Source organism: Schistocerca americana, unplaced genomic scaffold (genome assembly GCF_021461395.2).
Source record: "Schistocerca americana isolate TAMUIC-IGC-003095 unplaced genomic scaffold, iqSchAmer2.1 HiC_scaffold_62, whole genome shotgun sequence".
Taxonomy (NCBI): domain Eukaryota; kingdom Metazoa; phylum Arthropoda; class Insecta; order Orthoptera; family Acrididae; genus Schistocerca; species Schistocerca americana.
The window spans coordinates 305,779-323,115 of record NW_025726368.1 but is presented as its reverse complement, the minus strand read 5'-3'; the positions used below and the strand labels follow the sequence as shown (position 1 = coordinate 323,115).

At 38.7% G+C, this 17,337-nt stretch overlaps 1 protein-coding gene across 11 annotated transcripts in view; it reads left to right on the top strand.

The window, feature by feature from the left end:
• The window catches only part of LOC124587769, a 165,754-nt gene that overhangs the window by 98,907 nt on the left and 49,510 nt on the right, over window positions 1-17,337 (top strand). The window contains exon 1 of one of the 11 annotated variants that reach the window (XR_006975664.1): window positions 2,032-2,357. The exons of 8 other annotated variants lie outside the window; for them this stretch is intronic. The gene's annotated coding sequence lies outside the window, so the exon portion shown is untranslated. Of the gene's footprint in view, window positions 1-2,031; window positions 2,358-17,337 lie in introns of those variants that run through there. 2 more of the 11 variants (XR_006975663.1, XR_006975661.1) reach the window with 2 other exon arrangements.

Genomic DNA, 17,337 nt, shown 5'->3' with positions numbered 1-17,337 from the left:
TGAAGATGTATTCAATTAGTATTTGCTTTACCGATAACCTGTAGTACAAGCACATGTATAAGCAGATAATTATGGGAGTCAAGAGTTATGTTAAAATTAAAGATACTGACTGTTATTACTCGCTCACAAAGCATTGTAGTTGCTGTACAGTTTATGCTGTATGTGGTGTACCCAATGTGATTCCTGGAGGACATAATATTCTGTTATCCCATGGGAGTGCACTGGTACCACACCTATTGAAAGTACGTTTTGTTGTGGAATAGTTGAATCAGATGTCTGTACCAGAAAACAAATCTCCACTGTGACACCCTTATGTTCTTGGTATGCTATTAGCTATTATTACAGGAATACTCTTCACATGGAGGAGGAAGCATAGTGAAATTTTCTTTTTCATCATTTCCAACATTGTACACAACTTTCTTGCACTTTTATGTTATCACATTTTTTCCCTTGATAATTGAAAAGAGAGAGGGGGAAAAAAAAATTTAAGCGAGCCTTCATAACTGAAAACTCTACTTGCGTCATTTGTTATTTTCAAAATGTTACTCTCTTTCCAAATACTGTTCTATATCTTCAAACCAATTTTGAATTTCTCAGGTTATTACATATTATTTACTGTACATTGTCCACCAATACTTCTGTTATTACCAGATAGTTTGTAATGTGGCACTACCTTTGTGCCACTGGTATTGGCTAGTGTACTTTTGCAGATAAGAAAATCGACTGGACTAGATTGTCCTGTCAGTAGGATATGACAAATTCAGACAATATGGAACTTCTTACACTAAATTTGCAATATAATGTCACCCTTGTCTCACACAGATTGTAGCAGCCATTGGGGTGCCTGTCTGGCCAGCTTCTGCAGCTTTCACTTTCAGGTTTGTTTTTTGCTTGGGCCGTATACTGACAACCAGTCATTCCAGTGATTGACACCATGTCAAAGACTAGAGCCAAGATTCACAGAAATAGAATTCTATGGTTGTAATTCAAAGTGTAATTAATTTTGCTCACTGACATGTTTTGAATTCAATTTTAAAATTGTTTGGGTGTCAGACTGGAAAATTACAGTTTTAAGACACCCCAACCTTAAAATTAACAGCTGTGATCGAGGTTATTTTCAACAAGTTCCTTCACTTCCTACATCATCATGGATCAGTCCAATATAATATTATTACTAGACTTAACTTCCAAATGATATAAGTCAAGCATTTAAGAGGAGCCTTAACGTTGGGCTTTGTGTTTATCTCATTTAAATGTATTTCTTGTCTCGTATCAAAGACTGTAGCACTGTTAAAAACTGGTGCTTCTACCATATCACTCAGTTTAAATACACCGTGTCATGTACAGGCGTTAATAAAATCATGGCATTTAAATTACTGATCAAAGAGTGTGCCAAATTCGTAAGTGCATGTTGCAATTACAGTGTCAGCATATATGCAGATCGGTAATGCATCACTTCAGATAATGAAAAAATAACGATTTTTTCTGTTTATACGTAAGTAATACTTTAATAGTTCAGTTGTAATTTCTGTTGTCAGTAAAGATACCCCTAAGCACACGATGTCAACTTTTTTTCAAGAGACGTCTTCACTGTTGTCCACACTTGATTTTCCGAATTATACCAGTAGTTAAAAGCTTCGGCAAGTAAGGTAATTTGTTGACCTCCATTGAATCTTAAATAGTGTTTTAAAACGGGCAAATAAGTAAAGCACTCATAAAATAGTAAACAATTTATAGGTCAGCTTGTCAAACTTTCAAAACACACTCAAATTTAGGAATTTCATAGCAGAACTGTCACTGTTTTTTCTCGCTAGATTAGATACACTTCATTATGTTGATGTGTAGATATCTAGAACATCCAATATAAAATACTTATGAGGGCGCAGAACGAAAAACATTTTCATCCGTGTTTTGACACTTCGTTTTTTTGCCAAATTCAGATATGGCGGACACTCAATGATTTAATCTCTTGGCTGCACGCGCTGGAGCCATCTATCGGTAGGTCCGGTAGTTGAGCATCCCTCATTTCGCTAGCTTTAGACGCCTGTGTCGCTTATCAAAAGATTATTGTGTGGTGTACAGTTGGAAAATCAAGATGTGAGTGATCTAGTAAGTGTCTCTTGACCATTGACTCCGCTTTTCTCTTTTTCTTATTAAACGTAGTTAGGTTTAATATTTGCGTGGTAATATGAGTGAGCAAAATGTACAAGTGCGGCAAAAAAATACTCTGCGGTTAACAAGTCGATTTACAGGGGAAAGAAAAATGGTTTGTATTCGTGTTTGTGACATGCAGCGGATGCTGCCTTAATACAGTGCGACGTTAAAGACTTACGACGTACAATGACTGGAACAGCTAGGTGAGTATCCCAGTTGTGAATAACGTTGTATCGGATTTACCGGTATTATTAAAATGATTCACAAAACTGCGTTGTTTGATGTACTTGGAATCATAATATGAAATTCAGTAACAGAATTTATAAATTGAAGTTCATGTAAGTTCAGTATGTCTTGTATAGCCTCAGTTTTGTTTCTGTAGATATCTTATTATGCGCGAATGTTTCATAGTTCTGTGCTCGGGAAAGTATGAGTCTATATAGTGCACAACGTGAGTGATGAGTGTGCACCCTTTCGCCACACGTTGTGTAGTTGACATCTGTGATGCTCTTATTGTTTAGATAGTTCGCGTCTCTTGTTTACAATATTGCTCGAAGTTGTGTTTGTGGAGGCTTAAATCGTGTTGGTGCGCAGAACTATATAAGTGCAGTAGAGATTATGCGCATCCGCCTTTACCATAACTTCACTTGTGATGTTTTTTGTTTAATCTGAATTCTGTTCTCTCTTAATTCTAGCGTAGCCCGAGTTCTGGAGTCAAGAGAAGCGTTAGATTCCACCCGTCTGCTTTGACTCGTGACGTATGGATGTTGTGGTGAGATTAGATTAGTTTTTTGTTCCATAGATCCGTGCTGAGGCGATTCTCGTGATGTGGAACAGTCAAATTTTTTTTGAAGCTGAAATAACAATACTAATAGTATCAGTATATACGATACATCATTTGTTTCTATTAAAAATTCGTCAGTCAAGTAGAAGGAGTTGCTAACACTCGAATTGCAAATACAGGTTTGTTAAGGTGTTTCTGCAGTTCTGTGGTGTGCTCCTCCCAACTGAATTTCATAAAAGTTGTAATCCCAGGAACTTAAGACTGTCAACCTCTTCTATCTGCTCTTCTTTATGTGGTGTGTGACATTATGGCACAGAGTTTGCTTTGAGTTGGTTATGTTTGTAGATGTCATGTTGTTTGATTGTGCCAGGTGGTGGTGGTGGTGGTGGTGGTGGTGGTGGTGTGTGTTATGTGGCGTATTAGGTTTATTGGAGGTTTGGTGTTGGAGGAGGGGAGTTGTTGGAAATGTTCATGACCTAAGGATTGAAATTGTTTTCAGTGAGTTATCAGTTTTTTTGTGTTCCGTTTATGTGTTCATGTTTTCGATAGGTTTTATTGGTTTGCTGTTTGTGGTGTGGTAAGACGTTTAATTTATTGTGTGGATTCACGTTTTAGGTATGAATATGACGGTAAAGTGAAATAGCACCATGTTGTGGGCAGAGATGGGAGAGGATATGTTGTTCTTGATTAAGTTCCTGCAGGTGTTTGGATTAATAGTGGAATTTGCAAAGTGTGGTGTTTTGCCGAGAGAATATGCGGTTGGGGAAAGTTCCGGCTTCTCGGACCGCGGACGTGTACATGTCTTGGTGTCGGAAGGACAATGTTTGGAACTCCTTTAGATGCGGTACCTGGTTCGAGAAATCTAGGTTGGGTGTGAGAGATTGTTTTCATGACGTACTATTTTTGTTATAGGTCCTCTACTAGTTTTTGTGTGTATGTGACTGTAGTGAGTCAGAGGATGGTGTTAGATTGGTTTTCTTTTTGTAGGGCAGTGTGTTCTGAGTATGTCAGTATAAGAGTAAGCTGGGTGAGCTGGGGTTCGTGTTTGTGATAGATGAGTCACAGTCTGGGAAGAGGGAAGTATGGGAGAGGTACATTTCTGGTTGGTTTGTGGGTGTGGGGAGGTTGTTATTTTGTGGGATGGGTATGCCGATTATGTTTTCAGGGTTTTGCAGGGGCGCACTAAGAGGGACTTGAAGGGTTAATTAAAGAGTATATTGAGGAGGGGAGTACTGTAGTTTCAGATGCTTTTTCGTCATACAGGGGTTTGGAGAAGAGGGCTTTTGATCATTTAGTTGTAAACCATAGTTTAGAGTTTAAAAATTGCAAAACTGGTGCATGTGCTAATGCAATGGAGGTTTTTTTTGGGGGGGGGGGGGAGGGGTTGGTGGTTAAATCAGTTATAAGGCTCTTCTAACCTGCCATCTCATTTACATGAGTATTAGTGTTGGAATTGTGTCCCTGGGCATTATTGTATTTTTCATGTTTTTCTGAGGGCTGTGGGTAAGGTGTACTGGCTGAGGGTGGGTGGTTGAGGGCGTATGGTATGTGGGGGCAGATTGTGGGTAATGGTTGTGGATTTGGGTGGGTGGGGGGATTGTTTTATGATTATGTTGGAGAGGACCTTTTTTGTTAGTTGTTTTTGAGTTGTAATGCGTGAGTAGGTTTAGTTTATTTTGTGGTTTTTGTTGCTGATTTTTTTTTTTTTTTTTAGGTGTGTGAGATGTTTGGGGGGGGGGGGGCTTGCGGTTGGTAGGGTTAGGTTTTTTTTTTCCATGGCCAACAAAATGTGCAGTGCCAGAATTGGTTGGTGGTAAGTAGCAGATTTCTGGGGTGTGTTGTTCGTGAGTTATGATGTTTTGTGTGTTTATGGTGTATTGATTGTTTTTAATTTCTGTGGGGAAGTTTGATTTTAAGATTTTCGAGGTGCTGTGGGTTTGGTTTTATTTATCACAGTTGCAGGTGTTTGTTTTTTGGTATCATCGGCTGTGGTTGACCTATGTAGGTCAAGGGAAATGTTTGATTCCAGTTTTTGTCACCTGAGAATGAAGCCAATGAGTATGTCGTGGCAAAAATTATTGTAGGCACAAAATTTAAAGTTTGTTGCTGTAAGAGTAATTTACTTGCCAAGAACTATCACTAATTGTCTGTGAAGTTTTTTGAAATGTCTCACTTTGGATTTTATAGAAGCATTGTCATGAAGTATTGTCGTCTGGCATTATCATGTGAGGGCAATTCTAGGTAATTGCATGACATCTTGTTGTTGCAGCTTGTGGTCATTATAGTAAATGCTAAAAGTTCATATATAGAGCACATTAGAAGCCAACATTGTGCGAGCTAAAGATCATGGAGGCAATAAACTTTTGTACTTCTGTACATTGTACCAAGCAGTAGTTGGCAGAAGTAAAATGTTGAGGAAATATGACACTCTACAAGAAACAATACATATTTATACATGATACTAAAGATTGAACTTACAGTTCTTCGTATGTAGGTAACAAATTATTCAATAAAATACCACTATTTGTCTAAGTATTTACTGAGCATGCTTGTAAACATAATGTGCTTGGCTCATTGCCTGCCCCTTCTGCAGTGTGAAGGGAAAATGATTAAATGTAATTCCAGTGCTTAACCTACTCCTCTTTTACATAGGGTAATGTAACATTTATTGACATTATCTGTTGGTGTAATGGCACCATTTGCCCTAATGACTTAGTAATAAGGTTATTACTGTTAACTTACCCTTCAGGTATGCCACATGGAGCACTTAACTAAACAAACTTCGTTCTCAGCTAGAGTTTGATGCAAGCTATCGAACTGTTCACATTCCACTGCCTCACGGAACCACACACTGTAACTGTTTTGAAGCCATAGTTGCTTACACCATTCTCCCGGAGGTGGACGTGGGGATGTGTTTGGGAGAGGAGTGAAACAGTCTGTCAGAACTAGTCATACAGCAGTAAATAAAAATTGTTGGGTGTTTGCTTTGCGACTGCCAAGTAACTCTCGTGGTTTTTTATTGGATGGTGTATTTAATTTGTTCACTTGCATTATAAAAATAAAATCTTTAATCAGTGTCTACTATATTGGTTACACATTTACCATTTGCATTGGTAGCTTGCTAGTTACTTCCATGTTATGCATGATGTAGTCACATTGTGATATGGATTGTCAGCTGACAGCAGATTGCATGGCAGAAGTCCAGTGACACTGTACCTGTCTCTTACTTTGCATGCTGCAGTTCATACTTGGCCAATGAATGATGGACAGTGAACATGACAAACAGTGAGTGGAACTGTCACATTCCAACCAAACATCAGCCTCGGGCATTGCCACAGGTCAGTTTGTCATCACATCTAGTTTTCTTCCTGCTGTTCACACTGCAAACAAACACAGTTGTTCAGTTACAATCACTCATTTCGCAGTTGACGACTGCATCGTGCAACAGAAGAGCCAGGACACTAACTCATTTAGCCTGTTGCGTGGATAATTTAAAACATGTATGAAATAGTGCAAGTTATACTTTCCTTCTACTGTTGTAGTTGTGAATATCGCTGTCACTTTCAGACTCAAATGAATTTTTGCAGACTTAATCAGTGAATGAATGTGATTTGAGCCTTTGGTTGACGTCCCTAATTGCTTAGAGATGTCCACAACATAGAATATTCTCCCCCAGAACATTAGCGAATGAATGACTCTGTACCCCACAGTTGGCCAGTTTTGACATTTTGTCAATATTTGAACCCAAGAACTTGGAGGTTTCTACCCGATTTATTATATTCTGTTGGCATGCAAACATTAATAGGTGATGAACTTTGTTTGCGATGCCAAACTGGATGATTTATGTTTCTCAAAGTTTGCAGCAGGTACATTGGTCTAAAACCACGTGCTTCGTATGGTTTGAATTGATTGCTTATTTTGTTTGGATCTGATAAGTGCAATTCTCTTTGTTATAGGCATTTACGTCACTCTAAGCTGAAAATGCATTATTGTACTGTGTTGTGCATTGTTTGTCAGATTCTGATAATGAGTGTTTACGACCTGTCGCCACTCGTGGCTTGGCTTGCTTTTGTGCACCCTACCGCGGCTTACAATAAAAAAAAAGGGGGGGGGGGAATTGTCTCGTGAGCAAAACAATGGCAAGAGACTGCTATTTGTTGTTACTTACACTGCTGCTTTCTTTGATAATGATCAACAAGAACCAAATAATAGACTGCGTATGATAGATGTTCTGAATGAGAGTTTTGCAAAAATTTTTCTCTGTTTGAAAATCTTTGCAGATGCCTCTTCAGTACATTACATTCTGCACAGAAATGAGTCATCTTAGATTTTTAAATCTAGTCAGTTGCCGTGCTTCATTTCTGACTGAATCACTATTCAGCATAAGAAGAATACGAATACAAACATGACATGATATGTATATTCTTCCGCGTTTGCTGTTGTCTCACTCTAGTTTCGTAGTTTATTAGGCAGACAGGATTTAAATGAGATAGCAGCAAACATGAAAGAATACATGGCATAATGTTTACATTCTTCTACCTTTTAATTTATTTACTGATGCAGAGGTTTTGGCGCCGGTATTTATCTTTGTGCTTGCAAAGCATGCCTCTGTAGTGCTACATATATTAGACAGCAGAAGTTAGTTGTGGCGGCACCTACCAACATTTTTCAGAACTTCCGCTTACTTTGAATCTGATTCTAAGCCGCATGCGGTTTTTTGGATTACAAAAACCGGAAAAAAGTTTGGCTTAGATTTGAGTAAATACGGTAATTCTTTCTCCGTTGCTGTACAATTAAGCTCATGTTTGTGTAGGCTGTGACTAGCAAAAGCAATGGTTTTATTTTCTCCCTCTTCTGGGTCCCATTCCCCTTGCAATAATTCTGCTGCTATGCCATATTCTGATGCATCTGTTGTGATGCCAAATGGTCCACGAAGACTTGGATGGTTTAAAATAGGAGCATTGACTAGGGTATCCTTTACTTCCTGGAATGCATTTTCTGCATTTTCATCTCGTAATCATTTTGCCTTTTGCTTTAATAGCGATAGTAGATGTGGATTACTATGACCTGTCCTTGTATATACCGTCTATAAAATCCCACTAATCCTAAAAAGGAATGTAACTATTTTACATTCTGTGGATGTGGACAGTCTTTAATCGCTTTAATGCGTTATGGATCTGGTTTAATTCCTCTTATTCCTATGAAATGTCCCAAGAATTTTAGTTCCTCTCGCCCAAAATGTGATGTAGCGAGCTTAGTAGTTATTCCCTTGGTATAGAATTTCTCTATTGCTATTGCAAGTAAATCACAATGTTCCTACCAGGTTTCTGAAACAATCAGTATATCTTAATCATAGATCAATAGCTCTTGTAACAACTTTCTCCCTGATGCATTGATATAATGCTCTTACAAACACTGATACTGATATGTTTAACCCGAATGGCAAAACTTTAAGCTGGTAGACTTTCCATCGTATAGGAATGCAGTATAAGGTCTAGATTCTTTAACTAATTTCACCTGCCAGTACCCATCTGTCAGATCCACAGAACTAAAATAATTTGCTTTTGCAAAACAAGCAAGTAGTTCGTTTATGCATATGGGACAATCTCTCCAGTTCAATGTGACGATTCCAGGTTCTCGCATCTTGTAATAGGCGCACACCTCCTGTTTCCTTTCTGACAACTAACAGTAGATTGTTGTATATGCTTGTGCTTCTTTCTATAACATTAGTAGCTAACATTTTATGTATTTCTTCCTGTACTTCCTGTTTTCGTTGATAGGTACAGGGTAAGGTCTACAGAAAAAAAAGGTTCTTTGCTTTTGATTTTAAAACTACACACATAATATCCTATATTCCCTGGTTTGTCTGAAAATTCATCTGAATATTTGCATAATATTCCATATAGCTCTTCCTTTTGAGTAAGGGTTAACAACAGTTCAGATTCGTAAGCCTTAGCATACAAATCAGCTTTCGCTATTAACCATAAATTATTACTCCCATTTAGTCCATGACATCGATCTGTCATAAACAAGATCTCTCTATTAGGCCACAGTTATCTAGATTGCAATTTTGTCATACGATGACATGTTGGAGACCGTGGCTGTTTTTGAAGACAAATGTTGACCGTGTTAGGACAGCAACCAGCCACAAATTTACTTTGAGTTCCTTTATTCAACTTAGGAAATTCCTTTATTCTTCCACTTAATAGCTATTCCTCCAAAATTGATACTTCGCTTCCTGAATCAACATAAATTTCCACTCCTTTATTTCCTATTCTTCCAATTACAATTGGTTTGTGTTGCACTTTTACTAAATTTTCCTCTTTCGCTAATAACCATTCGTTAATAGGTGACATTTTACTATAAACGACCATTTTACTTATATATGGGCAGAGTATTGTTCTGCGGCATCCTGGATTCTGGCCATTGACCTCCTTTTCTGTCACTATGACCGGATACTGATTGGAACTTACTTCAACAATACGCTGATTTGCCCCGTATTATTTTGTTGCATATTTACTTGTTGGTTTTGAGGCGTAAACACTTGCGAATTGATGTTATCAATCTGAATTCTTCCCTCTCTAGCGTTACTGTGATTTAGACCATAATCCCTGCTGTGAACAGTTTCATTACTGCTTACTCTACAATAATTGGATTCATTCGTCCACGGTAAGGAATTACAAAAGGATTTGTTATTTCTATTCCCCGTTTTTGGGTCATTCACTGAATAATTTTCATTTCTTTCAGTATTCAGTGTGTCTAAAACTTCAATAAACATTAATAACTCATTCATGGTTTTCCACCCTCTGTACAATATTCCTTGTTGAACGTGGTATGGTAAACATCTAATGAGTAATTTCGGTAAGTGCATTCATCTGTTGGATGATCTAAGTATTTAGATTTTGTCAAATGCCGTTCCAAGTACTTTTAATATGTGCCCCATGAATTATTGTATGGAGTAGGGTCTAATAACATTTAAGATTAATTTCCCTGAGTACTTGAAGACCAGTGCTTTCTCTTAAAGCTTTCTGAGACACAAATTCTTCTGCATGAGCATTTCCCCATTCCGCAGCTTCTCCCATTACGTATGCTAATGTGAAATCTATTTTCTTTAAGTCATCACAATTTTTGGACAAAGATCTGGCAAATACTTGTAAAAAATAAATTGGGTGTACATCACTGTCTGGTTTGTACTTTGGAAAGTGCTTTGCTAAATTAAACCCATTCCCTATAGCTAAAGCCTCTATTACAGGGCTTCCCAACGTGTCATCCGCAGACCCCTTAGGGGTCCGCCGGCTCTTTCTAGGGCGTCCGTGGCCACCCTTCACCAAATCGTGTAAAATAATGAGTAAAATAAAAATGTGAAAGTCAAATTCGTCACCCTTTTTTTTGTGTGTGTGAAAAACGTGAACTTTTACTTCAGGTTGTATTCCCAAGCAGCCTTTGCGGTTCCTAAGTGAGAACGCATACACAGTTTAGTGCCGGAGAATACGGCTTCTCTGATCGACTGTTTCGCAACAATACGGGGGTCGTTTGTGCGCCGGCTCACGGCGGTAGATGCACTGAAACATTTTACGCATGCGCGGAGCGAGCTTTGTCAACCAATCACAGCGCTCGCTGGCACGTATGCGGCCCCAGGCATCATTAAATGTTAAACTTGCTCTGTCAGTGCACTACCTATTTAATAAGTTGATTTTTGACCTTAAAGTTGTTTTCATTCATCTCTAAACCAAATACTATTGATACTTCGGTGGGGGGGGGGGGGGGGTCATTGGGAACATGGAACTAGCATTAAGAAGCTTTCAGTTCCCATGGGTTTCGCTCTGAAATTTAAAGTTACTGTGCTCTTGACTGACTAGGGGTCCGCCATGGATTTTCGACTGAAGAAGGGGTCCACCTGCTGGAAAGGTTGGGAAGCCCTGCTCTATTACATCTTTAGTTACTCCTGTCATTGTTTCAGGTTTACAATTTTCTAATTTCTTTTTATTAGTGTCTATTGCTTTCCATATTCTATCAAGTTCTTGTTTACTGCTAATTGTACCTTCCCCAGAAGTGATTTTTGCCATTATTTATTTCTGTTTTGTCTTTTACTTCTTTTTCTACGAATAACTGTAAACGTTTCTCCAAATGTTTTATAACATCAGGTGTTCCTGCTACAGCATTTTTCTGTATGGACTTGATACACTTATTTGTGTCGGGAATACTAGCTCGTACTGCTTGGAATCGTGAATTCACATTCTCTACATAGCCTGTCCACAATCGGGTTGTTAATCTATGTACACTTCCCTGTAAATGATCTGTTAACACTTGTTTAGGTACTAGTTGCACCTCTATTGACTCTGATTCTTGTAATTCATTTACTCTGGAATTTATTTCCATTATTTTAATGTTTTGATTATTAACTTGTGCATTAAAGTTAGATCCTAAGTTAGGTTTAACCTCTTGTATTTTATGGTTGAGTATGTCATTGATTGATTCAGTAACTTGTTCCTTAATGGACTAAATTAATTCTACTTGTTCCGCTCTCTGTCCTTCTCTGTATTTCTCTGCTTGTTTTTTAATCATACCTTTTAGTATTGCCTTATCCTTCTCTGCTTGTTCTTTAATTATGCTTTCCAGTATTGCTTTATTCTTCTCTGCTTGTTCTTTATTTATGCCTTCAAGAATCTATCTTAACTCCTCGTTTTGCACTGCTGTATTTCTTGTGATTGTCATACACTTTTCATTACTAATCAACAGTATTAATATTAAACCCTACACTCACAGAAATGTCTCAACTTTTTTTTTTTTTTATGTTCACGGCTTACCCTTCTGCGGAACTGTGAACTGCGTGCTTGTTGTAGAACAGCCGAAACCAGTGCTGAAGTTGTAGCCGATGTCTGCTCTTGCTGCCACTGCCTTTTTTTTTCTGTTTCAGGTATCCAACAGTATATTATAGTTTCCATTCATTATGTGTTTGCTAATCAGACAGTTCATTCAAAAGAAGCTCTTAGTTATAATTCTTCTTGATTCCTTGTTACATGTGTGGTAAGGCACTGTTGTTGATCGATTGTTGTCAGGGGCAACTTCTGTCGTCTATTCTTTGGAGTCATAATTCTGATTCAAATCCATTTTTTACACTTACTTTCTGGTGCAGTCTCCGTTCGCATTTTCCATGGTTGCCATATGGGGTGTTTCTTCCCTTTCCTCCTGCTGAAGTATATTTTGTAGGGTTTGTTGTGGATCTTACACCAGCACTATTGGGAAGTTGCATCCCTGGCTGATACAACAGGGCAATATTTTGCCGACTCCAATACACCACCAGATGAAAGTAGTATTACCTTCATCATCTCTTCTCAGAGTAGTTGTTTGGTGATGCGAATCCTTCCGTGCCACTTTCCTGTCGATCCAACTGTGGCGAAGATTCCTGGAATGCTTTTGCAAGTTCTCTCTACTGCACTACTAAATAAATAGCCACACTTATCACAAACGGGGGGGGGGGGGGGGGGGGTGTACCTTGTGCCCAACATTTTCACTATTACTTTTAATAACACAACAAACATTTGCTACGGTAATACCATTCTCTTGAGTACATTCAAAAATGTCCGTATATACGTACTTCGGTACCTGAGAGAGTGAACCAGATAAACAACTACTGCTGTTCAATTGTTCATTGCGCCCTTGTTGGTGCGTCATTTACTCCATGGTTCTTGGATTCAGGCACTTGCTGCACTATGCCACAAATGACTCCTGTATGACCAGTGGTTGTAATACCATTTTTACAGGTCCCCTTCTCGCTGGCTACACGACTGCTCCACATCCACTTCATACAAGAAAGGAAAACACACAGTTTCCTTTCCCACTACATTTATCCGTATTCAATTTACTCACGAGCATCTCTTGTCGATGGCTTTCAAGTGGTGTGTTGGGATGTTTATAAATATCCTGAAACACTACACTAACCGACCTAGGAAATCATGACATAATCAGAATGAACAACATAGTTTATGCCAGTTGTTGTGGCAACCACAGATAACATTTAATAATGGGCCACTTACATTCTTTGCGTCATAAACTCGTGACGCTATTTCTAAAAGCCACAACTTGGAATTACATACTATCATTGATGTGATCATGAAAATAAAGCAAGAACAGTATTCGGGTCTTAGTATGATATCTGTGGAGCTTTCGAGCATTCATTGCATTTTGTACATGTATAGATGATAGGGTGTTCCAGTTTGTATTACTTGAACAGCGAATTGTGTTTTATACATCTCATCATGTACATTTGCAATCCATTTGGTTTGCATACAGGAGACATGTCAAAAATTTATAACACAGTTACAGCAATATTTACATTAATAAATAACAGCACTACGATAAATAACAACACTATAAGCATAGCTCTTGGAAAATGTAACACATTGTATCCAGCTCAAATTTCCAGTTTGTCCTGCATGAGTTCATCCACTGAGTAATAACACTTCAGTGTCAGTACCTCGTATAGCTTTCTTTTAAGTGAACGTAAATTAATCTTCATCAGCATGTTCCGTTTTAATTTATTACAAATTTTCATTCCCATGTATTGAGGTCCCCGGGCATACAGTCTGAGGTGGTGGGTGGGGAGCATAATTTTTTTTTTTTTTTTGTTTCTAGTATCATGCGAATGTACAAAATGGTTTCCCTCAAATAATTAATGTCTGGTGTACAAAAATACAGGGTGTTCAAAAAGTTTCACCACAGTGCCGTATGATTGTTAGCCACGCGTGCCATATGCCACAGTGAGTATACCGAAATGAAACTCAGTGAAATACAAGTTATTAATTTATGGAATATACATTTTACTTACAAATTTTCACATTAAACGTTGCAATGCCCTCGCCCCCCCCCCCCCCCCCCCCCCCCCTCTCCCCGCAGTTGTTGAATACATAATTCAATTCGTCAATCATGTTTCCAAACACAAGCTGTAACATTTCTTCTCTAAAAGAAGCAGTGAAAGTGGATATTGCAGTTTTCAATTCATAGATGGATTTTGGACGGTTTTTATAGAGACTTGCTTCCCCTGTACCTCAGACGAAAAAGTCAGGTGGTGTTAGCTTCAGGTGATCATGGAGGCCAAAGTCCCTGTCAAATTATGCGATCACCATAAACATCAGCAAGCAGTCACATTGAAACGTGAGCTGTATGTGCGGTTGCACCATCTTGTTGAAAACAACCATTCAGTATTTCACTTAACGCAAGTTCTCCCATGGATGGGTGCAGAATATCACTGCAGTATCGTTGTGCATTTATTGTTTCGTTGAAAAATATGGGATCCACAATCCGATGTCTAGAAACCGCAATCCACTAATATTTTCACAGCGTGAAGTGGTTCCTCATGAATACACAAATACTCTGCATACGAGACTTTTGGGAGTTCATGTACCTGGATAAATGAAACCACGCCTCATCAGTGAAAAATGTTTCATTAAGAATATCCCTTCCATTTTGTCGAACAAAATTTTTGAACCATTGACAGTAATGCAGTCTCTTGCTATGATCAGTATTTTTCATTTCTAGCATGACTGTCACTTTGTATGGGAAAAGTTCTGATTTTTCCCTTACAGCTGTGTGGGCCTTTCAGACACTAACATCGATTTCCTGGGCAAGTTTTCTTACTGACTTGTTTGGACTCTTGGACATTTTATGGGAAGTAGTTTATCATCAGACAAACTGAAAATAAAAAACTAAACTTTTCACTGGAGCGAAGACTAGAACCAAGGACCTCTCGTTCCGCAGCTGCTCACGCTAACCACTCCTGAGCTCACACTATCCTTGATGTTGGCTATCTTGCCCATGGACTACTCAGTTTGTATATTTTGCTTATTTTTTCATAGTTCCACACAACTTCTTCCTGTTTTCTCGATTGATCTGTGTTCAGTTTTTCAAGGCCTATCTGCTGTGCCAACTTATAACTAAATCTAACGGGGGTGCGATGGGGAGGTTCCCTTGTCAGTAGATTTGTGACATTTTCTAAGTGTCCTGCCAATAAAATGCAGTCTTGGGTTAGCCTTTTCCACAACATTTTCTTTGGGTTCCTTCCAATTCAAGTTGTTCATAATTGTAATTCCTAGGTATTTAGTTGAATTTAAGGCCTTTAGATTTGACTGATTTATTGAGTAACTGAAGTTTAACGAATTCCTTTTAGCAGTCATGTGAATGACCTCACACTTTTATTTATGGTCAACTGCCAATTTTTGCATCATTCAGATGTCTTTTCTAGATCGTTTTGCAGTTTGTTTTGATCTTCTGATGACTTCATTAGTCCATAAATGACGGCGTCATCTGCAAACAACTGAAGATAGCTGTCCAGATTGTCTCCAAAATCATTAATATAGATAAGGAACAGCAAAGGGCATACAACACTACCTTGGGGAATGCCAGGAATCACTTCTGTTTCGATTACTTTCCATCAGTTACTACGAACTGTGACCTCCCTGACAGGAAATCACAAATCCAGTCACATAACTGAGACGATATTCCATAAGCACACAGTTTCACTGTAAGCTGCTTGTGTGGTACAGTGTCAAAAGCATTCTGGAAATCCAGAAATACGGAATCGATCTGAAATCCCGTGTCAATAGCAGTGAACACTTTGTGTGACTAAAGACTAGTTGTTTCACAAGAACGATGTTTTCTAAACCCATGTTGACTGCATGTCAATAGACTGTTTTCCTCGAGATAATTCATAATATTTGAACCCAGTATCTGTTCTAGAATCCTGCTGCTTATCGACGTTAATGATATGCACCTGTAATTCAGTGGATTACTCCTACTATCTTTCTTGAATATTGGTGTGACCTGTACAACTTTCCAGTCTTTAGGTACGGATCTTAGGTCAAGTGAGTGGTTGTATATGACTGTTAAGTATGGAGCTAATGCATCAGCATACTCTGAAAGGAACCTAATTGGTACACAGTCTGGACCAGAAGACTTGCTTTTATTAAGTGATTTAAGTTGCTTCACTACTCCGAGGATATTTACTTCTATGTTACTCGTGTTGGCAGCTGTCCTTGATTCGAATTCTGGAATATTTACTTTGTCTTCTTTTGTGAAGACATTTCGGAAGGCTGTGTTTAGTAAGTCTGCTTTGGCAGCACTGTCTTCGATAGTATCTCCATTGTTATCGCACAGAGCAGACATCGATTGTTTCTTGTCGCTAACATAATTCACATACATCCAAAATTTCTTTGGGTTTTCTGCCAGGTTTCGAGACAGTTTCATTTTGGAAACTGTTATAAGCAACTCGATTAAAGTCTGCGCTAAATTTCGTGCTTCTGTAAAGGATGGCCAATCTTGGGGATTTTGTGTCTGTTTAAATTTGGCATGTTTGTTTTGTTGTTGCTGCAACACTGTTCAAACCTGTTTTGTGTACCGAGGAGGAGGAGGATCAGCTCTGTCGTTTGTTAACTTATTTGGTATAAATCTCTCAATTGCTGCCAATACTATTTCTTTGAATTCAAGCCACATCTGGTCTGTACTTACATTGTTAATTTTGAAGGAGTGGAATTAAACATGTATTTTTGCCAACATATTGAGGGTAAATTAGTCACCACCAACTATTATTGTATGAGTCGGGTATGTGTTTGAAATCAAATTCAAGTTTTCTTTCAACCTTTCAGCAACTGTATCGTCTGAATTGAGAGGTCTGTAGAAGGATCCAATTATTATTTTATTCCAGTTGCCAACAACGACCTCTGCCCATACTAACTCACAGGAACAATGTACTTAGATTTCGCGACAAGATAAACTACTTCCAACAGCAATGAACACACCACTGCCAACCGTGTTTAGCCTATCATTTCGGAACATCGTTAGATTCTTCGCAAAAATTTTGGTTGAGCTTATATCTGGCTTTAGCCAGCTTTCAGTGCCTGTAATTTGAGCATCAGTGCTTTCTATTAATGCTTGGAGCTCTGGTACTTTCCCAACACAGCTATGACAGTTTACAGCTGTTACACTGACGGTTCCTGTTTCTACGTTCTTCTTATGTTCGGCCTGCACCCTTTGTGACCGAAGCCCTTTTTGTGTTTTCCAGAGACCCTCTGACCTAAAAAAACTACCCAGTCCACACCCCACAGCCCCTGCTACCCACATAGCTGCCTCCTGCGTATAGTGGACACCTGACCTATTCAACAGAACCCGAAACCCGACCACCCTTTGGCGCAAGTTGAGGAATTGCAGCCTACACAGTTGCAGAACTGTCCGAGCCTCTTGATTCAGACCCTCCATATGCCTCTGTATCAGAGGTCCGCAATCGGTCCTGTTGACTATGCTGCAAATGGTTAGCTCTGCTTCATCTTGCAAGCAAGACTGGCAGCCTTTACCAGTTCTGTTAGCAGAGATATTCTGATCCAAAGTGACACACATCATTGGTACCA